The following is a 12,835-nucleotide window of genomic DNA, read 5'->3' as shown; positions in this document are numbered from 1 at the left end:
TCTGTGCTTCCTTCAGACAGACAAAACATTTCAGGATAGTACAGTAGATCAGCCAGTTTTAATGCAAGGCCAAGAGGAATGTTGTAAACACATCACTCTAATGGCCATGCTAACTGCTCTAAATGGTAGAAGATTGCATCTTTTGCATAACTTAGAAACAAAATGTTCACTCTCAATGGACCTTTCCGACCTGTCAAGCACTCGTACAATAATAGCCAATCAGATAGCCGCATCGTCTTAACCCTTGGCTTGCCACTCACCCCTCTCGCCGTGTTGTCCCACAAGCAATGCTGGTTGTCAGTAGCGTGCGCTTGGAAAAGTTAATGTTATGAAGACAATGGTCCTCAGATGCACTGGGGGAACGTGCAATTCTGATGAACGATATCCTGCTAGGTTACAAGGGGCCCGCTTGATTCATTTTCCAAAGTTTAAAACACAGTTGACGAAGTGTCTACGATGGATAAAGGCTCGCGGAAGAGCCCGCGTACAACTAAATGTGGACTGTAGTAACAAACACAAGGCTGTATGTTTGAAGGTAAGTCACTTCTAAAGACCACAATGATATTACTCGTGATCTTTCCAAGTAAAAAGTACTCCCCCTGCTTTACATGCATAGTACGATTCCACTACTTTATCCTGTTGGATTTCAATCCGAAGTTTTTGAGGCGTCAATTTTTTTTTTTTTTTCCATCGACCGCCAACGTTTCACTGTAACTCTGACATTGCGTCCTGCTCCGTCCAAAATCTTAATTCCGTGTACACATCCTTGGGTGAAATAGTTGAGACCTTTCTGCGGAACTCTCTTGGACAAGTCTGACGCATTTGGCAAAAAAACATACCCCAATATTATCTGGAATACGCGATAGAGAATCCACTTCAAACATGTTCTGTACGGTCGGCATTTTGTAAGCTTGTGGGACATGGCTTAGGGGGCGGAGCTTAAGATCGCCATCGGAAAGGTCCATTGACTGATTGTCTACTGTTTTTCATACTCACCATGTATGTCGTACTAGGGAGGCTCCAACTACCATAGAAAAATTCCTTGAGCGTTGCTTATATACCTGGCCAATATAGCTGATTCTGATAAGGTCCTTGCCTTTCTTGCTCCGTTGGAGGGCAGTGGGTCCACCAGACGTTCTATTGGAACAGGAACAGAGGGCCAACGCCCCCAAAGTACTCCACCGGGATAGGACCTAAGAACTGATGGGAACAGAGACTTGGTCTGAGATGGACCTTAATGTTACTCCAAATGAAGAACAAATCAAGTTGCAACTTGAATCAGGAGCTCAGCCTACTGCCACGGACGTTCTTAAATGACGATGATGATCTGGTTTACCTTGGTGCCTTCTCCAGTACCTAACATGACAGGTGCACAAAAACTGGTTAGACAGAAATGTATGACAGAAATAAAATGAAATTGTGACAAAAACATACTACCACAAACAAAACAGACCAAAATTGAATAGAAACCTCACTAAATACGCAAATGCCTTCCAAGTTTTACTGAGAGAGGAACGTTCCAGACGTTCTACTCTTGTTTGCAGCGAGGTCGAGTTCTACCCCTTGCAGGTACGTAGCTGTGAACGGTTATCTGATTCATTCCAGCCTCCAATTGGCTGCTGACCAGTCCAAGTTGTAGTCAGCCTTTAGCCCAAAATCAGTTGGGATCAGCTCCGGTTTCTCCGCGACCTTGAACAGGATACGTGTTTAAAAATGGATGGACGGGGGAGACACTAGCGGCAGTCCAAAACCCTCCAAAACAGGGGCTGAGACAGAAACAGAAGAAATTCATGTTTCAATTGGATGAATCACAATCAAAATAATATCCAAAATCCTCTATAATCTGATGACTGACATAAAAACACAATGTTTAGGTATTGTCTGGAAAAAAATGTATAAGATATCCTCGAGATAGACAGAAGTAACAACGTCACTGTGGGAGTTTATTGATTCCAGTTTCAGTCCATTTCCAGCCGCTCACTGGTAGGATTTTGCACAGGAACGTGCTGTGTTCCTAAACACCGCATGAACCCAGAGATAGAAATCTGGTGCTTTAAAATGTTAAAAGGAAAGAAAAAAAAAAAAAGAGACTATTATTCACAGTGTTACACAACACACGCATGTCATAATGCCTCTGCTTCCCTCCCGAGTCCAGAAATGCTAATAATGAGTGTACAATGTCCGACTTGCACAAGACAGGACTGAGTTTTATTTCAATATTTAAACGGTCTTTTGTGACCTTGAAGTTTTGTATTTTCGGGCATCAATAGAGATAAGTTCGTTTCCGCTACAATCCTCAGCGCCATCATATCAAATTAAGAATTCTGTATCGTTTGTAGCGATGAAATGTGTGACTCTTGAGAAGGAAAACGTGACAACGTCTTCTACCGCAAGGATTTTCAGCTCATCCAAGACCGCGTGGAACACCACGTGCGCAATAATTACCAAATCCTTTCTAGCAACAACTTTATATTTTCATTCTTCTTTCACCTGCTGTGCAATGATACAAGAGGAACTTCGTGTTTGCGTCTCAGTGGGCAGTTAACAACACCACATCGCTTTAATAATGCTTGTAAGCAAACTTCGGGGGAAACGTAAGCACAACAACGCATTTAATATCACAATCGAACTCAGTTCTGTGAGGTACTTTCTTTTCCATATTTTTGATTTGACCCTAAATTTGAAATGTGAACATCCATTCATGCATTTTCTTAGCCACTTATCCTCACAAGGGTCACGGCGAGTGATGGAGCCTATCACAGGCACGGGACACCAAGAAACCAAAATCCATCCATTTTCTTTGCCACTTATCCTGACGAGGGTCGCTGGGAGGGCTGGAGCCTATCCCAGCTGTCAACAAGCAGGAGGCGGGGTACACCCTGAACTGGTCGCCAGTTGATCGCAAGGCACATCGAGACAAACAGTCCCACTCACAATCACACCTAGGGGCAATTTAGAGTGTCCAATTATTTTTGCATGTTTTTGGGGTGTGGGAGTAAACCGGAGTTCCCGGAGAAAACCCACCCAGGCACGGGGAGAACATGCAAACTCCACACGGGCGGAGCCGGGATTGGACCCTGGTCCTCAGAACTGTGAGGCCAACGCTTTCCCAGCTGAGCCACTGTGTCGCCTTCAATCATCTAAGAGATGAGCATTTATCTGTTTTGCTGGCATGGATAGATGAACAAAGATCCATTATGTTTCATAAATATTCATTTTCTGACCAATTCAGTGAATTTTGATAATTACCTGCAGCACACCTGAAAAGTTATCACTGGACACCGGTTGGGAAAAAAAATTGCTTTACAATATAAAAGTAGCGTATACCTTATGTATGAGATTTTATCGGTGTCAGACGGGTATTTATTTACCAAAATCTTTTTGGTCTTCGTTGTAATTTGGTTTGTACAGCTCAGTTATTGTCCATTGTAGTTGTAGCTGCTAGTATTTTTTTCTGCTTCAATTATCTACGCAAGAGCGAAATAAACGAAAATAATTGGTACAATCTCCATTTTTGTTTTTCTAATTGCATTTGAAAACCAAAAAGGTGGAGGGAAAAGAAAAGAGGATGGATTGTTCACATTTGGCGGCACGGTGGGCTCAGCTGGTACTGCGTTGGCCTCACAGTTCTGAGGTCTCGGGTTCAATCCCGGCCACGCCTGTGTGGAGTTTGCATGCTCTCCCCGTGCCTGCGTGGCTTTTCTCCGGGCACTCCGGTTTCCTCCCATATCCGAAAAACATGCGACATTAATTGGACACTCTAAATTGCCCCAAGGTGTGATTGTGAGTGCGATTATTGTCTGTCGCCATGTGCCCTGCGATTGGCTGGTGACCAGTTCTGGGTGTACCCCACCTCCTGCCCATTGACAGCTGGGATAGGCTCCAGCACTCCCAGCGACCCTGGTGAGGATAAGCGGCAAAGAAAATGGATGGATTTTAGTTTCTTTACTTAACAAATAAAAAAAATATGTGCATTGGCCCGATTAAGGTTGTAAATCACTGCATTAGACTATGCAAGTTGTGACTGGTTGGTGTGTCGTCTGTTTCATGCGTGGTTTTATCCTCAGACCGGACGGGAAAAACAACGTTTTGCAGGACTTTTATTGTCAAAAGATTTAGATTGAGTTTCAACAAGCCATAAAGGAATAAAGGAGAGGACTAGCGGTCCCAACCTGCAAAGCCCGCAACGAGCCTGGCAACCTTGTCTCCTTTGTGACTGCGCCTCTTTCACAGCCAGGGTCTTCTTCTTTTGTCAGTTCCTAACGACCACGCCGAGAATTGTTTATCTGTTGACGTCACGCCGGCGTGCGTCAAATCCCGGATGCCGAGTAACACGCCGTGACTAAAAATGAGTCGCCGTGTAAAAAATCTGAGCACAAAAACAATCTCCGCCGCCGCCCCGCTCTCCTTTTGAAAAGGCGAAATTCGTCAGCGGCGGAATCTTCGGCCCGGCGGAGCCGTGCGGCCGATGACACTTTGATTGTCCTTAAAACGTAAAATATCCAAGCATGTCACCCTGTCAAGTATCCGCTCAACAAGCTGATATCATGTCCACGCCACAGTTCTCATCCTGATGAAAAAAAGTCCATGTGAGGCTCACGATGCAAAGTCATTTTTATTCTTGGGGAAAATGTCATTTTCTACGATACCCGAGAGGATGGTAAATGCCTTGTCAGATAGAGCAGCTTTTACTGTCAATAAAATAGCACCCGACGGAGGAATTTAGGTGTATCAATTTGCTATAATCTGATGTGAATTTCACAGAATGAACAACAGATCGTACACTAAATATCGATGTCAACAAATGAAGTTAAATTCAAATGCACAATATGTTTTGGGACCGGCCAAACGCAGAATCCAACCAGCCGGGGTGTAACAATTGAAACGCTTGCGCTTGGTCCTGTGCAGGCAAACAGACACCGAGGGTCTCGCGGGTCCAAGGAGAGGCCACGAAGGTCTCAGTCCAGAATAATTGGAGAAGCCGAAAGAAGCGAGGGTGGCTGGACCCGTCTGACTTCTTTCAAGCCTGACAGCAAAACAAGGATAAGGTGTCTTCAAAGCGACATAATTTTACTGGAAAATACTCCATCCATCCATTTTCTTCATCGCTTATCCTCACGAGGGTCATGGGAGGAAAATACTCATGAAAAAAAAAGCACAAATAGAGAAATATCTTTGCTCTGCCATCAATGGAAACCTCCACGACCTACACAGAGTAAAAAAAAAAAAAATGAAAAATATGCTTCAACGTGCTACATTTACTCCATTACATCAACCAAAGGTACTTTTTGGATGAATTACGATTGTCAGAGCCTTTTTAAAGTAACGTACTTTTCACTTTTATTTGAATATTTTTCTTTAAAAACAAAAAAAAAAAAACGGCACTTTTGCTCCAATGGAGTACTGCTGCTACATTCTACATGATGATTTCATTAGTAAATCGTCTGCAGTAGTTTTTGTTTCTAAGTTCGATTCGCATCTATCTCCCTTCACTGATCTAAAAAAAAAAAAAGACTGGATGGCTCATTGGCCACCAAAACTGAAGTCGCCATCCGCCATCTTGATACTCCCAAAACAAGCATGCCGACCTGTGCAGCGACAGCGATTAACTGTGTTAATCGCCAGTTTCGTGGCTGAGAAAACATTCCACAGGTAAGTTGGAAAGATTTACTTTGACATTGTTAGTTTGTCTGTAAGGTTTTTTTTCATTTCTAATGAGTTAAAATTCACTTGAACAAAGTTTTGTTTACGGTTGTTGTTCACTATTCACTCTCTGCTTCACCTTTATAGGGCGACGGTTTTTCGCGAAAAAGCGATGTAAAGACATTCCCAAACTTCATCAGTGGATAAGCAAGAAAACACATTCTCTGTGAAATTTTTGATGAATTTTATAATACAGAACTGTGCAAATTGAATTTGATTTTAAAATGCGAGTAAACAAGTTAAAAATTTCTGTCCGAAATAGGACGTCACAGAGACAAGTCATGAAAAATGCGTTTAGCATGTATTTTCCCATCGCGAGTCCTTATTTCCAAAAATATATCCAACTGATTGACTTAAAATTTCATGTTTTTATGACAAAAAAAAATGCTTGGTTTTTTGCTATGTTATGATGATAGTGCTTCACAACGTATTTTTGGAAAAATTAACATTTCACGTAATCGGCCCATGGGTAATATGCAAGGTTTCTTGGTAGTCACACCGTTCTATATCTTTCCTTTGCGCTTAGCCTTTTTTGGCTAACCAAGTTGAATTAAAAATCCTTCATATTACCAGAACTGAAAAAATGTGAAGCTCACACGACCTGTTTTAATTCTACATGCCAAAGTTTGAGGAAAAACCCCACCATAATCCAACCCGTAAATCATGTCCTCCACACGTTTTGGGAGAACCAAGATGGGGGCCAAGTGGCTTCACCCAATCGACATACCGCTCGATGTGTATGCGCTATCCTGTCTTTTTTTTTTTTTTTTTTTAAGATCAGTGTCTCCATCATAGAAAATTCTGCTTTTCAAAATTCAGGCACTGACACGTGACTCCATTTCACCAAACTAACAGAGCCGTGCAGTCACATGGGGACAAAGCCAGTCTTCCCGGCCCAAAAAAAACCCCAAAGTTTTCAAAGTGACTCATTCATGTGAGAGCATGCCAGAAACAATATCCGCAATATGTTAATTTTTGTGTTTACTAACATTAGTGTCATCGCTTAAAAAAAAAAAAAAGAGGCAATTGAGTTTTGGTTTCAGCCAAGATTATTAGCTGTAATTATTTCACGGTTCATTTCTGATGAGATATCCTGCAAAGTGATTTAGCTGACAGAAACAGCGCTCGACTCGCAAACAATAAAAACATTTTTCCCGGCCGCCATCCCAACACGTCAACGTACGCCACCTGTCCTGGCTTCGCTGGCGTTTATCTGGTGGAGCAGGTGCTCGGCCGGCAATCTCCCAGGATTCAGCAACTTCATCCGAGCCTTTTGTCCACCATTCATATTGGTGCCCTGTTCACGCAGCATGCAGCTGCATCCCCAATGCGTCGGCGCAAAAGAGAAAATATGGATTTCTGGAAAGCATAAAGAACACTTGCAGTCTTTCCATCTATCTGTAAAAACAGAAACCGGTCCATTGTGCTGGTTGTTTTATACTGCACACATGGAGGTGTTGTTCTATTGTTGATAGTTTTTTTACATTACCTAACTTGTTTCTCTAATTACGGTTTCATTTAGCTGCTGGATTTAAAGTCGTGCCTGCCAACATTCTTCCATTTCAACTGTGTTTTATTTTCTTGACGCACAAAAGAAATCAGATAGCGACGTGTGGTTAAAAACAGATTGTTCTACAATGTGAGTCAAAGGACGGAAGATTCGCTCGCAGTACATCAAGTGAGGACCACTGCTACAGGAAGTATATTGTGAGTTCATTATAAAGTTCCCTTAACTGTAGAAGATGCGTCAAAGAACAATTTGCACTGTGTCCACTTAAAGTGACCACGCAATAGGAAATGCGGTTTGAGACGTCTTAAATAATTCATACTTTTAGTGCTCCCAAAGACGTGGACGACAGAGATGGGCATTTCTGTAGCGCATACAGTTGCAATGTGGAGTAAACGTGTAGTTGTAGTCCATGGAGATGTACAGCACACATATCTACCATATTTTCCGCACTATAAGGCGCACCTAATAGCCTTTAAATTTCTCAAAAGATGACAGTGTGCCTTATAATCAGGTGCGGCTTATATATGGATTAATATTGAGCCTTTAGCGCAGCCCATCTAATGGATGCATAACGTAACCCCAGCTTCCACTGCAGCGTCTATTCTATGTGCCTTATATATGAAAAAATGTTTTGAAATAGGCCAGTCATTGAAGATGTGCCTTATAATGCGGAGCGCCTTATAGTGTGGATTTGTGCATTTATACACACTTTGAATAATTGTAAACTTGATGTTTATTATCATTTGAATAATTTTTAACATGTAAAAGAATTTACAAATATCATCGTTGAAAGTGTGAATACATTTTTGGGGGAAAACCCTGTACATAAAGAATAACAATGCTGTATCTTGGCAATGTATTGATAACATAATGGTACAGGCTGCAATTTTGACAGAAAAGGTTGCCTCAATGAGTCATTAGATCGGGCAAACACAGCTGGCGCACTAACACGAGTTTGGACGTCAATAGCGTCAGTATGAGAACGATGGCATTGCCGATGAGCTGCACTTTTCGACTAGAACTAAATTCCATGTTTCCCCAAAGCGACATGTATTTCAAATCATACCCCTATTTTATATAATGCCGATATACTGCAACAATTTCCGAGAAAAACTCTCACTAGTCTCATAACTGTAACTTTAACATCCATCTCACACTCTCATTAACACAAAATGAGATGTACTTAGACTGGTGAACCATTATTATGTAAGCGTTCAATAAAAATAAAAAAAACATGGTTTTTATCTAGTTGTTGGGATCCCCCAAATCATCACTGGGATCGATTAGTTTTTTTTTGGGCAACCCAGCAGCATTTGTTAGGCTCTTCCAATGACACTTCCCATTCCATCACTTGAACCTTTATTTTGCAGTTGCGGTCCTCTCCCAACTGTTCAACAGGGAAAACAATCAGAGCCACAACTCATTTGAGTACAACAGTATGTGGCTTTTTTCCACCTTTTGCCAACAGTGCTCAATCTGTTCGACTGAGTGAATATGCAATTCAGCGCCCACTATTTTGGATTATGGTGAAAGATCAAAATCTTGGTAAATAATTTGCAAATGGCAACACGTCCACCAAAAAGACAGACAACATGGCAGAAGCAACACACAAGATTGTACTTGCTGAATTGTTGAAATCTTAGTCAGGCCTTTAGTTTCTAAAATATAGGAATGCCTCAAGATACAAACTGAATTCAGTCTGTGACCACACTCGGAACTCAAAACACCAAAATCATCTTTTCGCATTGAAATCAATGAAAAATGACATTCCACTACTCACCCCCTAAAAGCAGAAAAGATCAAATTGTGACAAAACAAAATAACGGTAGCAGTTCATAATATTACATTTTATATAAGCATACTGGTGGAACAGTGGATAACTGGTTAGCACATCTGTCGGACAGTTCTGAGGATCTAGGTTCAAATCCAGCCCTGCCTGTCTGGAGTTTGGATATCCTTTCTGTCTGCCTAGAGGGTGGTACAGTTTCCTCCTGCATTCAAAAAAATCCTATATTGTTTCTCTACATGTTCCTGCCAAATCATTTGTGTTCAAAATACCACATACATGCTAATTAGTGTTAGCATTGTGCCAGAGTGGGTCTTTCTTCGGAGAATTGTTTAGCTGTGACAAGTATAGTTCCCCGTTTTATATTTACTGTAGTTTTATAGTAAACTGGAATTAGGAGTGAAGTTAAACAGAGTGTAGGCTTTTTTTTTTTTTTACTTGACTTTGTTTTCACTACTTCCAAACGACTGCTTAAAGTGTTTTGAGTTGAGTTCACTGCCACCATTAAGTGGCATCTTGAAAACTAGAACGGCGGCTCATACCTCGACAAACTTGTAAACCAGGGTCACGTAGTTTCTCCAGGGGCCATTGTGCAGCTTCTTCCTGGCATTATACTAGACTTGATGAATGCTGACTTTGTGCCTCCTTTCACTAAACCTTTCCATTTTTTTTTTTTTTAGCCCGTCAATCATGAGATATATTTCACGTCTCAGTGTCCTCAGCAAAGATTGGAAATTGGCATCATCTTGACACCATCTTTTCACATGATATCTGCATCAAACGTTTGTAAATGTCAGACGCAGAAATCAGGTGAGATGTCAGGGGAAGTTTGCTTGTGCCCAGGGGGGGGGGGGGGTCAGATTGACAGAATCCAAGGGATGTATTTTTCATGTCACCGCAACACATCACTGAAACTCAGCCCAGATATTGAAGAACAGAAAGCAGATGAACAGAAGGAAAAAGCTAAGGAACTTTAATAAGATTTTAGAACCTTTAAGATGGCCTGATTGGTACTGTTTCCTGTTACTCATCTCCCACTATGTTGAATGAGTCACTAAAACTCATGTCATTTTGACAGGTGAGCTCATTTTTTTCAGTTTTATTTAGTTCTTTAGGAAAAAAAAATATCACACTAGAAGGGCACTAAGTATCTCCAGGACAATCCTAGCAAAGCAAAGCAAATTTATTTTGAGCACTTCCTCCATCCAGGTGGCATGGTGGACGAATGGTTAGAGCATCTGCCTCACAGTTCTGAGGACCAGCGTTCAAAGGTGCGGGGTTTGCATATGTTCTCCCCATGCCTGTGTGGGTTTTCTCCGGGCACTCCGGTTTCCTTCCACATCCCATAACATGCATTCATTGAAGACTCTAAATTGCCGTTTGGTGTGATTGTGAGTGGGACTATTGTTTGTCTCGGTGTGCCCTGCGATTAGCTGGCAACCAGTTCAGGGTGTACCCCGGCTCTTGCCTGATGATAGCTGGGATAGGCTCCAGCACTCCCGTGACCCTTGTGAGGATAGGAGTCTCAGAAAATGGACAGATGGATGGATTTCCTCCATCCCCGACCTGGAGAGGGAATACCACCCTTGTACAACTGAGGACAATGGTCTCAGATGTGGAGGTGCTAATCCTCATTCCAGGGAGAGTTGGAGTGCCCGGCCTGATGAAGCCAAAAGAAGCACATCATCCAGGAAAGATCCAATACTGGGGCCACCAAAGTCAGACCGTTCTACACCTCGGCTGCGCCTAGAAATTCAATCCATTAAAGTTATGAAGAGAATCGCTGAGAAATGGCAGCCGTGGTGCAGTCCAACCCTCACCAGAAACGTGCGGCTTACTGTCAGTAATGCCGACCGAAAGCTGACATCGGTCTTACAGGGACCAAACAGCCCATATCAGGGGACTTGGCACTCCATAATCCCGAAGAACCCCCCCGGCTCCCCCACAGGAATACCTGAGGGATTAGCCTTCTCCAAATGCACAAAACACAAGTTGACTGGTTGGGCGAATGGCCACACACCCTCGAGGAATTTGCTGAAGGTCTAGAGCTGGTCTTCGAAAACCACTCGACTCCTCCTGACCTAACCTACCGTGTAAGTTTTTGGACATGTGGGAGAAAATTTGATTACCCAAGACAGAAGCCATGCAGGCGTGGGGAGAACATGCAAACTCCAGAAAGGCAAGGTCAGATTTGAACTCAGGTGTTAAGAACTCTGAGGCAAAAGGGCTCACCAATAATACTTATCGAAATATTGACTGATGACATTTTAATGGATTTGGGAGTAAGCTGAAAGATGGGAGTTAAAAAGGTTATAGAAATTTCATGAAACAAAATTCTCCAAATGTCAACTGTCCCCACCACTGAGAGTTCAACGACGTTTTGTTTGAGTTTGGATTCCTCACCCTGCCTTTTTTATATATATATATCACGGATAAAAGATGGCAAAAAAAAAAAAAGTCTACTGAAAACGAGAAATGAATGTACTGAAACACAGATGATAAAAATATGTATTGAGAAAAACTTTCAGTATACTTCAGCTCTCTCCGCTAAACGCGAGTCATTGTGATGCACCGCATCGCGTATAACCTCTGCGGCTCGTGTATTTCCAAATAAACGCAACAATGAACCTGATGCTAACGGAAGCAATGCAAATCATACAAATTGCAGCTCTCAAGGAAAACTTTTCCGGTTTTATTATTCAGAACGGGTTGTTGCGCGTTCATGCTGCGGAACTTTGTGACCTTACGTCCACCTTCCAATCTTGGTTTCTGTTTTGTCACTTCTACGTGGCCTCCAACAAGCTGCTTGTCAGAAAAATAAAATAATAAATACATCAGACCATGGTTGGGGAAACATGCGCTGTTGAATAGCAAATAGAAGAAGAGATACGGCGCATCATTAGTATGACAGCGGTCATTATTCCTGCATATCTTTTTAATTAAATCAGCGCCTGTACGCTGTGTGTTTTCATCGATACTTACAAAGAAAATGCAGAAGTTGGCTTTCATTTAGCGCACATCACATTATGTGGATAGCAATCACTTGGAAACTCAATTTACAAACTTAATTCATTCAGAGACTCTGCAAACCAAAATATTTGACAACCGAAGCTACGTATGTTTCCCATTCAAATGAACGGAAACAGAAGTATTCTGTGCCATCCCCAGAACCAATTTATCTTGTTTTTTTTATGGGTTTGGTCAAATAAATGAATTAATTGTTGTCTTTTTTCTAAGTAATAGTTAAAAACTGGCGGCACGCTGGATCAGATGGAAAGCGTTGGCCTCACAGTTCTGAGGTCCCGGGTTCAATCCCGCCTGTGTGTGGAGTTTGCATGTTCTCCTCATGCCTGCGTGGGTTTTCTCCAGGCACTCCGGTTTCCTCCCACATCCCATAAAACATCCATTCATTGGACACACTAAATTTCCCCTAAGTGTGTTCTCTATGTGCCCTGCGATTGGCTGGCAACCAATTCAGGGTGTACCCTGGCCCACAGATGGGATAGGCTCCAGCACTCCCCACGACACTTGTCAGGATAAGTCGTTAAGAAAATGGATGGATGGATGGATGGATGGATGGATAGTTAAAAACTGAATTCCCAGACCGGATGAATGCCGTTCCTCCCTCCTGCCGAGATGACAGATTTCACCCAACTGTGCAGCAAGATTAGAAACACGATCATGTTTATACAAGCTATTTCCTTCTCTCTCTTTTTTTTTTTTTAAATAGTAATACAATTTGGCTTCCAGATAAGACTATCCAGATTCCAGATAAGACTTATACGTTCTACTTTCTTGGGAGTCACACTGATACTGATATGAAAGTCAAATTTAAG

The sequence above is a fragment of the Syngnathoides biaculeatus genome, chromosome 3, assembly GCF_019802595.1.
Source record: "Syngnathoides biaculeatus isolate LvHL_M chromosome 3, ASM1980259v1, whole genome shotgun sequence".
In the NCBI taxonomy this organism is placed as follows: Eukaryota; Metazoa; Chordata; class Actinopteri; order Syngnathiformes; family Syngnathidae; genus Syngnathoides; species Syngnathoides biaculeatus.
The sequence above is the reverse complement of the archived record's forward strand: the minus strand, read 5'-3'. Positions refer to the sequence as shown.